At 41.5% G+C, this 12,285-nt stretch overlaps 2 long non-coding RNA genes across 4 annotated transcripts in view; one reads left to right on the top strand and one right to left on the bottom strand.

The window, feature by feature from the left end:
• Positions 1 to 544, bottom strand: part of LOC135097439 (uncharacterized) — a 60,361-nt gene extending 59,817 nt beyond the window's left edge. For all 3 annotated transcript variants that reach the window (XR_010265703.1, XR_010265704.1, XR_010265702.1), the window contains exon 1: positions 394 to 544. This is a non-coding gene — a long non-coding RNA (uncharacterized LOC135097439). The remainder of the gene's footprint in view (positions 1 to 393) is intronic.
• Positions 545 to 746: 202 nt separating this feature from the next.
• On the top strand, positions 747 to 11,990 carry LOC135097440 (uncharacterized). The gene is made up of 4 exons (XR_010265705.1): positions 747 to 906; positions 3,018 to 3,075; positions 8,506 to 8,549; positions 11,438 to 11,990. It is a non-coding gene; the product is annotated as an uncharacterized LOC135097440 (long non-coding RNA).
• Positions 11,991 to 12,285: the final 295 nt, after the last annotated feature.

Below are 12,285 nucleotides of genomic sequence, written 5' to 3'. Positions count from 1 at the left end.
AGTTGAAAGATCGGGTGAAATAATGAAAATGAAAGAGTTAACGAGTTAGTGAGGTGGTTAGCCTGCTCTGCGCGACTCGGTGTGAGCAGACGTCGTCACTGAACAGCTGAGCGGGGAGGGAGGCAGGGGGAGGGAGCAAGATGGAGTTTGTTGTTTTAAAATATAGGTAGCAAGTTATTGTTATTTTGTTTATTTATACAAATGAAAATGAGTGAACGTAACGATGAAAGACCAAGAAATAGAAGGAGAAGAACGCAGAGGAGGAGGAGACAAGAGAAAGATGACAATAGTTTAGTAGGAAAACTTCAACTGGAGCTGTTCCTACCGGCCGCCAATACTTGCCTGGCTGGAAGTACACGATTACTTCACCTCACCTCACCACACCACACTCACCTCAGTCAGCCTGCCAGCACCTCACTCGTGTCCTCGCCTTCACGCCGCCACTAAAGTCACTTCCCACACGCAGCACAGACCAGTACTTCTCTTGCAACACTCTCGCTCTTCCTCTTCCTGACACTCTGCACCCTCCACTCCCTTCCTCTACCCTCCCTCCACCAGCTCTCCCTCCCTCCACCAGTTTTCTAGTTCCGTGTTATATTTCAGTGAATAAACGAGTGACATCAGTTGTAAATATTTCACCCACACTTACCAAACAAATAAAAGATTTAGACCTCCACTGAAATGTTCATGATTACACAGAGATTACCCAACTTTGCGTGACAGGCAGGCGTGACGTGTCCAAGGGAGGGGAGGAGTGAAGGGAGGGTCAGCGGAGGAATACAGGGAGGGAGGAAGGAAGGGGAAGCAGATGGAAGAGATCCACTCACAGGATTCTGCGTTGTTGATTTGTGTGTGGAAGTATCGTGGGTTTTGCCTGCCTCCATTGTTGCTCGTCTGCTGAAATAAGTAAGTGACACAGAGAGAGAGAGAGAGAGAGAGAGAGAGAGAGAGAGAGAGAGAGAGAGAGAGAGAGAGAGAGAGAGCACGGCTGCAACACACCACCAGTGACACCATCACCACCACCATTACTATTACCACCAACACCATTCCTTCTTCACAGATATCCACACCACCACCACCACCACCACGGCCACCCACATCATTACCGCCACCATCGCCATGACTATCATCACTATCACCACCACTACTGTTCTTCCCTCCTAGCCCACTATCACCGCCATCACCACCATCACCACCACTATCACCGCCATCACCACCCAATTAAGGAACACAAGGCGATGCACCAGATATTAATGAAAGCGCGCCATTATAACCTGCCATTAATTGCTGCCTCCTCTAATGACCCATCAGCGCCATTACCACCTCCTCCTCCTCCTTCTCCCCCTTGTTTTTCTCTATCTTCTTTCTCTCCACCTCTTATTCTTCTCTTTATCTATCTTCCACCTCCACCATCACCATTTCCACCATTAGCAACACCTCCGCCTCCCCTCCTCTTCCTCCTCCTCCTCCCCGCTGCATCAATTAGCCACCTAATCACCACCACCCCGCCATTGGCTCCTCCCTAACAGGATAATTGGCGGCCGCTGATTGGTTGAGGGAGTTAGGCAGTTAGCGGAGCATTATCTTAACCTCTGGGTAAAGGGAGGAGGAGAAAAGATGTTTATGAAGAATGTTTAGGTGTAAGAATGATGATGAGGAAGAAGAGGAAAAGGAGAAGGAGGGAGAACAGGAGGAGGAGGGGGAGATAAAGACAAGGTGTTTATGAGGGCTTGGAATGAAAAGAACGAAGTTGAACGGTGAGGAGGAGGAGGAGGAGGAGAGGAAGTAGAAGGAAGAAGAGGAGAAGAAAGAAGGTGTATCAGTGAAGGATTCCAAGGTGTACTGGAGGAGGAGGAGGAAGAGTAAGAGTAAGAATGAACGATAAGAGGAGAGAAGGAGGAAGGGTATTATTGAAGGAGGAGAAGGAAGAGGAATAGAGATGAATATAGAGTAGGAAGAGGAAGAGGAATAAGGATAAACATGGAGAAGAAATGAAAATGAAAGAGAGAAGAGGAGGAGGAAGAGGAGGAGGAGGAGGGAGGAAGGAGGGATGATATTAATAAAGGGAGAAGAGAAAGAGAGGAATTAAGGTTGAACAGTAAGAGACGCGAGAAGGAGGAGGAGGAGGAGAAAGGAGTAAGGATATTAGTAAAAGAAGAGAAGGAGGAAGAGGATTACGGATGAAGGAAAGAGGAAGAAGGAAATAGGGAGAAGGAAGGGAAAAGGATGAACACTGAGAAGAAGGGAGAAGGAAATAGGGGAGAGAGAGACGGCGATTCTATGGGCAATATAATCCTATAGCGATATGTTAGGACACGACCCCCACTGAGGGACAGAACTACCTCCCTCTCTCTCTCTCTCTCTCTCTCTCTCTCTCTCTCTCTCTCTCTCTCTCTCTCTCTCTCTCTCTCTCCGCTACTACGCTGTTCAGTGTCAGTTCTTAGTGTTCTTTGTTTTATGTGATTTTTGCTGCTTAGAAGAATGTAATGGTTTAATTTCTGGCAGATTTGTTATATCGTATGAGGTGACAGATGGATTTACTGTAATGATAATGTCCGGGTTCTGTCTCTCGCTCATTTTCTGTCTCCTGTCTTTCTGTATTTTCATCACTTCCGCTTTTTATCTTCTACAGTGTTTCAGTATCCTTATTTTCGCTGTTTCCTATGTCCTTTTAGTATTTCGATCACTTTCTCTTCTTGTCTCCTATCTTTTGTATTTCCATCTATTTCTGTCTATTTTTTCCACTGCCTTCATTACCTCCACTTTCTATCCATCAATATTTTCATCGCCTCTTCTCCTCCTACGATGTACTTTAATGTATTACTATATATTTAAGTATAGGTTAAGATACGCTATCTTGATTTACCCCGCTTTAAACTTGTATAATCATAACTTAAGTGCATCAAACTTTCTCAGTAAATTGTTAAATTCCTAAATTGGCAATGACACAGAAGCCCGGAGGTGTGTTCCTGATGACTTGTTCAGTAATGTGGTGGTTTCCCGTGCTCGGCTTTCAGGTTCCAATCTTTGCCACGGTGCCTGTCTCTCTGTGCTCAGGTTTATCGGAGCTCTCAGGTGAGTTGCTCGGTGTTTCAGTGTATTGAATCTTAAGGTGATGCAATACAAGGGTGGTGGGTGAGGCAAGAAGAACATTTTAGATGATAGATGTAACAGTAACTTGCTTCTTAGGGTGCTACGAGAAATATGTAATAAACAGGATAACTTGACGAGATGTTGGAGAGAAAGAACGAAAAGGATGATAGATGTACTGAATACTGAATGAACCGATGAGGGTGATGGCTGTAACGAGAAGTATATTTCAGATAATAGATACAATAGTAACTTGCTTCTTAGGTTACTACGAGAAATATGTAATGAATAGGATAACTTGACGAGATGGTGGAGGGAAAGGATGAAAAGGATTACAGAGGCAGTGAATACTGAATGAAGCAATGAGGGCGATGGGTGTAACGAGAAGTATATATCAGATAACAGATATAATAATACCTTCAATGTTAGGGTACGTAAAGGATGTGTGGTGTTAATGTGATACCTACACAGAGATTAAAGAGAAGTATTATGAATGCACTGAAGGAACACCAGATGAAGGTTGTAACAAGCATATTTCTGACAATTGATCAAATAATAGCTTAAGTGTAAAGAGTTGGTGGAAGATAAGTAGTATTGTCTTGCTAACCTGACCAGCTGTTGACGTTATGAAGCAGGAATTCTCTTTGATCACGAGAAAAACTGTTCATTTTCAATCTATTGTTGCTATTAATACTGTTTCGTTCTTCCTGCAGTAATAGTTACTTTAGATGTAGTGTGGTGATGACTCGTACTAATCATAATAGTAACTGCTGAAGCAACAGTAGTAGCGGTAGTAGTAGTAGTAGTAGTAGTAGTAGTAGTAGTAGTAGTTGTTGTTGTTGTTGTTCTTGTTGTTGTTGTTGTTGTAATAATAGTAGTAGTAGTAATAGTAGTAGTAGTAGTAGTAGTAAATGCATCAAGTATACAGATCTATTGAGCAGAAAAGTTGTATTACAAAGGATTACACATGCACGGGAATATATACAGGGTGTCCCTCGAGTTACATACTTCGGGATCTGATAGTTCAAGTAATTCCAAGTCGAAAATATTTTATACACAAATGCTGTGTTTTGCTTTATTTTGCAAGAAATTGACGTGTAAGTTGTGTGTGGCGGGAACCGGGGCATCCGCCTTCTTCCTTCCCCCCTGGCTCGCTACGTAACGAGTGGTGCCGCGTAGCATCAAGTGATCATTTTTGTGTACAATCTGTGCAGTCAAAGCCTTACAGGAAACACTAAATGATAAATTATTTTTTTGTATGAGTCATTGAAGAAAATTTACATGTAATACAGCAATATAGTGGTTGTTAAGTGCTACATTTTAAACATACGTGGCAACTCACCAGGTGGATGACGGCTGCCCAGCGTTCCTGCCACTCCAGTAAAGATTATTTAAATTATTTGATATTCTTTTTAAGTGGTATTGTGTTGAGCTGCTCCAGTACGTTCAGCTGCTGCAGAAGTACTGAAGAAACGTCCTTCCTCACCAAGAAGCAGACACATCCTGTAGAACACTGCCATCTGAGTGTCCTCTGTCTGGATGCCTGCGTCTTTATCCTCCTGCACCAGCCCGGGCATTCCCACCACAGAATGAATATCATGTCCGAATACTCACTGTTACTGAATGTGAAAGGCACCTTCACCGTAGCGAAGAGTTGCACTTTGGCAGCCACCTGATGGGGCGCCCTGTCACTTACATGTCAAAGTGTAAACAGTTGGCGGGATGGAAGTTGCTGTGTGTTGCCATGTATGATTAAAAGAAATAGACTTAACCACTATATTGCTGTGTTACCTATACATTTTCTTCACTGACACATACAAAATTTTAGCGTTGTCATTTTCTGTCTCCTGTATGGCTTTGACTGCAGAGATTGTACACAAAAAAACAAATAAATAAATAAATAAAAAACTGCAGCGCGGCACCACGAGGACTTAGCGCGCCAAGGCGGGAAGGGAGGAGGAGGAGGCCTACCCCCCACCCCCTGCAACACAACAACATGTTAATTTCTGGCAAAAATAAGCAAAACACAGCATATGCCTATAAAGTATTTTCGACTTAGAATTACTTAAACTATCAAATCCCGAAGTATGTCCCTTAACTCGCGGGACAAAAGAGAGAGAGAGGGGGTGGGCGGAGTGGGGGAAAGGGTAGAATCGGAAAATGATGGAAAGGAAGCATGATGAATGAAAAGAGAAAGAAAAGGAAAATAATTACAAGGGGGAAGATAATGAAAATCGGAATAGAAACGAAGAAAGGAAACTTGATGGACGAAAGAAAAGGAAGAAAAGAAGAAAAGGAAGAAAAATAGGTAAATGAAGGGAGATGACAAAGGAAAAGATTAGAAAGGGGACAAAAGAGAGAGAGAGAGAGAGAGAGAGAGAGAGAGAGAGAGAGAGAGAGAGAGAGAGAGAGAGAGAGAGAGAGAGATAGGACAACGTAAAAAAAGGAAAGGAAAATGCTTGAAAGAGGAGAAAAGAGGGAAAAATTAAACAGGACGGGAAAAAGGAGAGAGAGAGAGAGAGAGAGAGAGAGAGAGAGAGAGAGAGAGAGAGAGAGAGAGAGAGAGAGAGAGAGAGAGAGAGAGAGAGAGAGAGAGAGAGAACCAGGAAGCAAGGACTGGAACATGGTGTGATCTATAGACGCTAACATATTGAAGGGGGGAGAGGAAGATAAGAGAAGAGTGAGAGCGGGGGAGGGAGAGAGAGGGTCGCCACACCAACACGCTTAATTTAGACGCGCTTAACTTTCGCGAACACCTTCACGCGAGAAAAGAGCAAGAGAGCGGGAAAGAGGGAAGATCTATTAAGGGAGAGGAAGGAAACGAAGGGTGGAGGAGGAGGAGGAGGAGGAGGAGGAAAGGAGGAAGGAGGAGGAGGGAGGAAAAAAGTCAGGGGCATGATCGCGAAAATATGTTCCGAGGGTGTAAATCAGTGAATCTTCCCCCTCTAACCTAGGAGAGAGATTGATAGTATCCTCTCTCTCTCCCTCCCTCTCTCTCTCTCTCTCTCTCTCTCTCTCTCTCTCTCTCTCTCTCTCTCTCTCTCTCTCCATCCATCCCTCCCTCCCGAAGCGATGTAATTCAAGTTTTCTCCCTCCCTCCCCTTTTCCTCCTCCTCCTCCTCCTCCTTCCCTTCCTTTCTCTCTCTCTCTCTCTCTCTCTCTCTCTCTCTCTCTCTCTCTCTCTCTCTCTCTCTCTCTCTCTCTCTCTCTCAACCATGAAACCAAAAAAAGCAACACTACTACTACTACTACTACTACTACTAGTAGTAGTAGTAGTAGTAGTAGTAGTAGTAGGAGTAGTAGTAGTTGTTGTTGCTGTTGCTGTTGTTGTTGTTGTTTTGAGTTTTATTATTATCGTTGTTGTTATTATTGTTATTGTTATTAGTTGCAGTAATAGTATTATTATTATTATTATTATTATTATTATTATTATTATTATTAATATTATTATTATTATTATTATTATTACTGCTACTACTTCTATTAATACTGTTACCATCATGATCATCATCATCATCATGAGAAAGTGTCATTTTCAACCAAAGTACGTATCCCTGCCTCGTTTCATTAACACACACACACACACACACACACATGTAGGCTTCGCTGTTATGGCCCATGGCCTTGAGGGAGTCCATGCCCCCCCGCGCAGCTGGCCAGCCCCGGTAACCTGCGTGGGTGAGGGAAGGGGGAGGTTAAGGGGGGTGCTGCTAAATGATTCGAGCAGGTAAACAGACAAGGTGAGTGATGAGAGAGCGAGAGGGGTGTGGGAGAGAGAGAGAGAGAGAGAGAGAGAGAGAGAGAGAGAGAGAGAGAGAGAGAGAGAGAGAGAGAGAGAGAGAGAGAGAGAGAACTTTTAATATTTTTTTTATGAATACCAAATTTATTACAAGTAGAAATTCTCTCTCTCTCTCTCTCTCTCTCTCTCTCTCTCTCTCTCTCTCTCTCTCTCTCTCTCTCTCTCTCTCTCTCTCTCTCTCTCTCTCCTGTAGGTACACGCCAGTCACTCTTGACATTGAGAGGCGAGGCCATCATGGTGGACCCGCCCCTCAATGCCAGGCCTGCAGGGGAGGGGGAGGGGGTGTTAGAGCTAGTGGTGGTGGTGGTGGTGGTGGTGGTGGGGGGTGGGAGGGGTGAAGGTAGTGGTGATGATGGTGGTGATGGTGGTGGGAAGAGGAGAGGGAAGCTAGTGGTGGTGGGGATGGTAGTGGTAGCAGTGGTGATGAGGAGGGATGGAGAAGTGAGTGGTGGTGATGGTGGTGGTATAACGTAGTAGTAGTAACAGTAGTAGCAGTAGGAGGAAGAGGGGGAGGAGCAGCACTAGTAGTTATTTTAGCAGTATGTAACAAATAACACCCATATTTTTCTTTGGTGACGTGAAATATTATTGTTATTGTTACTTGTTCTTACTTATTGTTATTGTTATTGTTATTGTTACTTGTGTCTGGTGTTCACTCATTCACTTCAGGTCTTCCTCTAATTCCTCCTTCCTTGATTCCCTCGTGTCTCTTTTCCCCTCTCCCTCACTCGCTTTCTTTGCAAACTCTCCTTTCCCTTTCATTTCCTGTCACTCTTTGCATCTCGCCTTTTTCCCATTTCCCATTCTCTCCCTTTGTTTTCATCTTTCTCTTCTTCTTCTTCCTTTTCTTCGTTTCTTCATTTATATTTATCTCTTTTCCTTTCTCGATTCTTTCCTCCTTTTCTTCTCCATCTCTTTCTATACTTCATCTCTCTCTATGTATTTTCTTTCCTCTTTTATTTTTTTATTCTTCTTTTGTTTTCTTTCACCTCCCTTTTTTTCTATTTTTTTCTCCCTTTCCTTTTCATTTGATTCTATCTTTCATCCATCAGTTTTTTTTTCCCTCATCTTTCCCTTGTTTCTAAATCATATCTTCCTTCCTTCCCTTTTTTCCTTCCTTCCTTCCCTGCCTTCCATCCTCCTCCTCCTCTCTCCATCGTATATCCTCTCTCTCCTCTCTCTCTCTCTCTCTCTCCAGTTTTTCCTATCATGCCTTCTCAACTTATCCTCTCCTTTCCCTCCGTCTACCTTCCCCTCTCACTGCTCTCCTCTCCTTTCCTCTCCTCTGCATCTCCATCATTACTAATGCCTCATTTTCACTTAATCTCGTTTCTGTGACATAAGGACGAAAGGTTAGATTTTCCTGTATGGTGAATGAGTGTTTAAAGAACGAGTAGTTAGTTAAAATACATCAATATTTTATCGTTCGCTTCCCTTTTTTTCCTTTTTTTATGAATCTATGTATGCCGTTCTCTTTTCATCTAGTGCGCACACACACACACACACACACACCTACAACCTGTCCTCCTCCTCCTCCTCCTCCTCCTCCTCCTCCTCCTCCTCCTCCTCCTTCTCCTCCTCCTCCTGCAGTACTCACCCTGTGTCTTGTTTTGCAGGTTGTACCCCAGCAGGCCCCTCTTCAGGTCCAACGGGTTCTCTGGTAAGTACAGGCTGCAGGTCCCTCGTACATGGTGGTGGTGGTGTCAGGGCTCTCTCTCTCTCTCTCTCTCTCTCTCTCTCTCTCTCTCTCTCTCTCTCTCTCTCTCTCTCTCTCTCTCTCTCTCTCTCTCTCTCTCTCTCTCTCTCTCTCGTAATCTTTTCTTTCTTTCGCTTTTTTTCTTATTTTTTCTTTTACTTTTTGTATTTTATGGTAAATTATTTCATTTCTTATTTTCTATATCTGTGTATTTTAGTATGTTTGTTTGTTTGTTTGTTTGTTTGTTTGTTTGCTCATTTATTTCCTTTCTTTGAGCGTTTTCCTACTTTTCTTATTTATTCCATTATTACTTTTCTTATTTCTTCCGTTATTTTTTCCTTCCCTTTCTTTCCCTTGTGTTCTTGCTCTTATTCTTCTTCCCTCTTCTTTCTTCCCAATGTTTTAGTTCTCTGCTGCATTATTATTATTATTATTATTATTATTATTTCCATTCCTTCTGTTACTTCTTTGTTTTTCCTCGATTACTTGAAAGTTTGTCTATCTTATAATTTTGTCATCGTGTCTTCACCGTATTTAATTTCCGTGATGATTTTTTCTTTTCTCTCTTTTATATATATATATATATATATATATATATATATATATATATATATATATATATATATATATATATATATATATATATATATATATATATATATATATAAGATTGTATTCAAATCATTCTCAATCATACTCATATTATTCCGAAACGATTGCCTTTTGTTTCTCGTAAGACTCTCGTTTGCTTCAGCCATATGCACACTTTTGTCTTTTTATTTACAAACTCAACACTTATTTTTTATTTTTTTTTTTTGTATTCAAAGAAGTTTCACGAGATTTTTTGTTTTGTTTTGTTTGGTGCTTAAATTCTGCTTCTATATATTTTTTTCTTGTCTCTATCTTTTTTTTTTATTATTACACAATGTTCTGTCGTCTTTTTTTTTAGCTATTGATGTTGTTGTTCTTAAAATCTGCTTTTTCTTTTCCTTGTTTCCTTACCTCCTTATTTTCAGTTTCACAGTATTGTTTTGTTGTTGTTGTTGTTGTTGCTTTTGTTCTGAAATTCTGTTTTTTGTCTATTTCTTGTGTCTTTGTGTTGTGATTTTCAATTCCACAATGTTGTGTTATTTTGTTTGTCACTGACCAATATTCCTCGTTCCTTTCAAAGCCTTCCATGCACGTGACAGCCACACACATGCACGCACGCCCACGCACACCCCACACCCACGCAAACCCGCACAGCCACACACACCCTCACGTACCCGCACACGCCCGAATGCGTCAACACGTAGCTCACATCACTAGGCACTCACTGCTACAACGTAAAAAACATATCTTCAATTTTTGACTACCGCTTTGGACCCTTTCCTGGGACTGGCAGCTCAGTGGGCTTTTTTTTTTTTTTTTTATTGGATTTTTGTTGCCCTTGACCAGTGTCCCTCCTACATAAAAAAAAATCAAATAAATAAATAAATAAATAAATAAAAAAAATAAGGGAGGCAGCAAGAAGTCGTGACGTAGCAATGCATCTAGGAAATTTAGCTTTGTGTATTTCCACGTGTTGTAAATCCTTTAATAGGTAATGGCAGTGTGTCAATTGCTACTCTCTGTTAATACTACTTGATAATTCTAGTAAGCGATATCACTTGAAGCAATTAAAGGTGTGAGATAATCGATTACTCCTTGTCTTATGTGTGGTGTTTCTTCATGGCTGGAAATTCGTAACAGTAACAGTCTTCTAAAACACTTTGGCGTCTTACCTCCACTTGTTTGGAAAGGCTCTGATGGAAATTCTAGATGGTTTTCAATGGTGCTTTCATGTTATGACTGATTACTGACACCAACTCACACTAACACCGTGCTCATCATGGCCTCCAGTCTACCGTACAATAAGAACATGCAATAAGCTAAGACATAACACTGAGGCAACTGTGACACACTCTAGATATTAAGTGTCCTGCACTACAATTTTTACCAGTCCTGCTCTTTATGTTCAGTAGCGCCGTGTGTCACCTCCTACCTCACGAAGGCCATCAAAATAAGGAACATTGAAGATGCCAGTCCCCAAAGTGTGTGGACAAATGGCTTTTGCTAAATTTGAGGATTGGTTAAACTCCCGAAAAAAGAAAATTTAGCCTTGAGCTCTCTCTCTCTCTCTCTCTCTCTCTCTCTCTCTCTCTCTCTCTCTCTCTCTCTCTCTCTCTCTCTCTCTCTCTCTCGCATTGAAACAGAAGGAAAGTCAATTGCACAAAATGAAAATCTAGAGAGAGAGAGAGAGAGAGAGAGAGAGAGAGAGAGAGAGAGAGAGAGAGAGAGAGAGAGAGAGAGAGAGAGAGAGAGAGAGAGAGAGAGAATGACCCTCCTTCTTCCTCTTTTATCACTACTACTACTACTACTACTACTACTACTACTACCATTACTACCACTATCACCACTACTTCTGCTACTATTTGTACTACCAACACCGTCACTTGTACTGCTGCTACTACTACTACTACTACTACTGCTGCTGCTGCTGCTACTACTACTACTACTACTACTACTGCTGCTGCTGCTACTACTGCTACTACTGCTAATACTTCCACTACTACTACTACTACTACTACCTCCACCACCACCACCACCACCACCACCACTACTATTGGTCTTTTCTTCCCTCATATCTTGTGTGAATCGGTGTCTTACACGAATCTTCCGATTATTTGTTCGTATGAAATCGTAAATTTTGATTCAAAACAAAGAGAGAGAGAGAGAGAGAGAGAGAGAGAGAGAGAGAGAGAGAGAGAGAGAGAGAGAGAGAGGCTTCAGTGTTTACCTTGCACATTAATCTCTCGTGTTGGGAATGGCAGGACGTGATTGGGGTAGAGAGCAACAGGGAGACAAATTGCATACATCGCCCTGCTCGTTCATTGGTCAAGAGGCTGTGACGTAGGCAACGGTGAGCGCTGATTGGCCCCCGTCCGGTGTTGGGGAGGAGTCAGCCACAACTTGATTCCACCAACATGTCCGACCACTGGAGCCTCTTGCCTTGTTATCATTTCGTCTTCCTGTGCGGCTTTACGGGGCTGGGGGCCTTTGTGGGGCCTTTGTGGGGGCTTGTACCCACTTCATACTGCCTGCTGGAGGAGATGGGGAGAGGGGGAGGGCTGGGGAGGGCTGGACGATGGCTTGATAAAATCGGGGATGGGATTAGGTATCTTCAGAATCAGACTACCGCCTTTTGCCACCCTGCCTCTGAGGAGAGGCGCGACCTAGCTCTTGTGTCCTCATGTTTATTCATCCCTTCGCCTGCCTCCAATGTTACCACAAAAAATGTATTTTTCCTGTACTCTCTTTTTTTTGCACGGCATTTTTGTCATTGACCTGGATGAAATGAAAGTTTCATCAACTTTTATGGCTTTTAGGGAGAATTAAATATATAAATCTTATTAGTTTATTACATATTAATACATTAACTATTTCGTATAATATATATATATATATATATATATATATATATATATATATATATATATATATATATATATATATATATATATATATATATATATATATATATATATATATATATATATATATATATATATATATATATATATATATATATATATATATATATATATATATATATATATATATATATATATATATATATATATATATATATATATATATATATATATATATATATATATAT

This window comes from Scylla paramamosain, unplaced genomic scaffold (genome assembly GCF_035594125.1).
Source record: "Scylla paramamosain isolate STU-SP2022 unplaced genomic scaffold, ASM3559412v1 Contig20, whole genome shotgun sequence".
NCBI lineage: Eukaryota > Metazoa > Arthropoda > Malacostraca > Decapoda > Portunidae > Scylla > Scylla paramamosain.
This window is presented reverse-complemented; position numbering and strand designations above follow the sequence as displayed.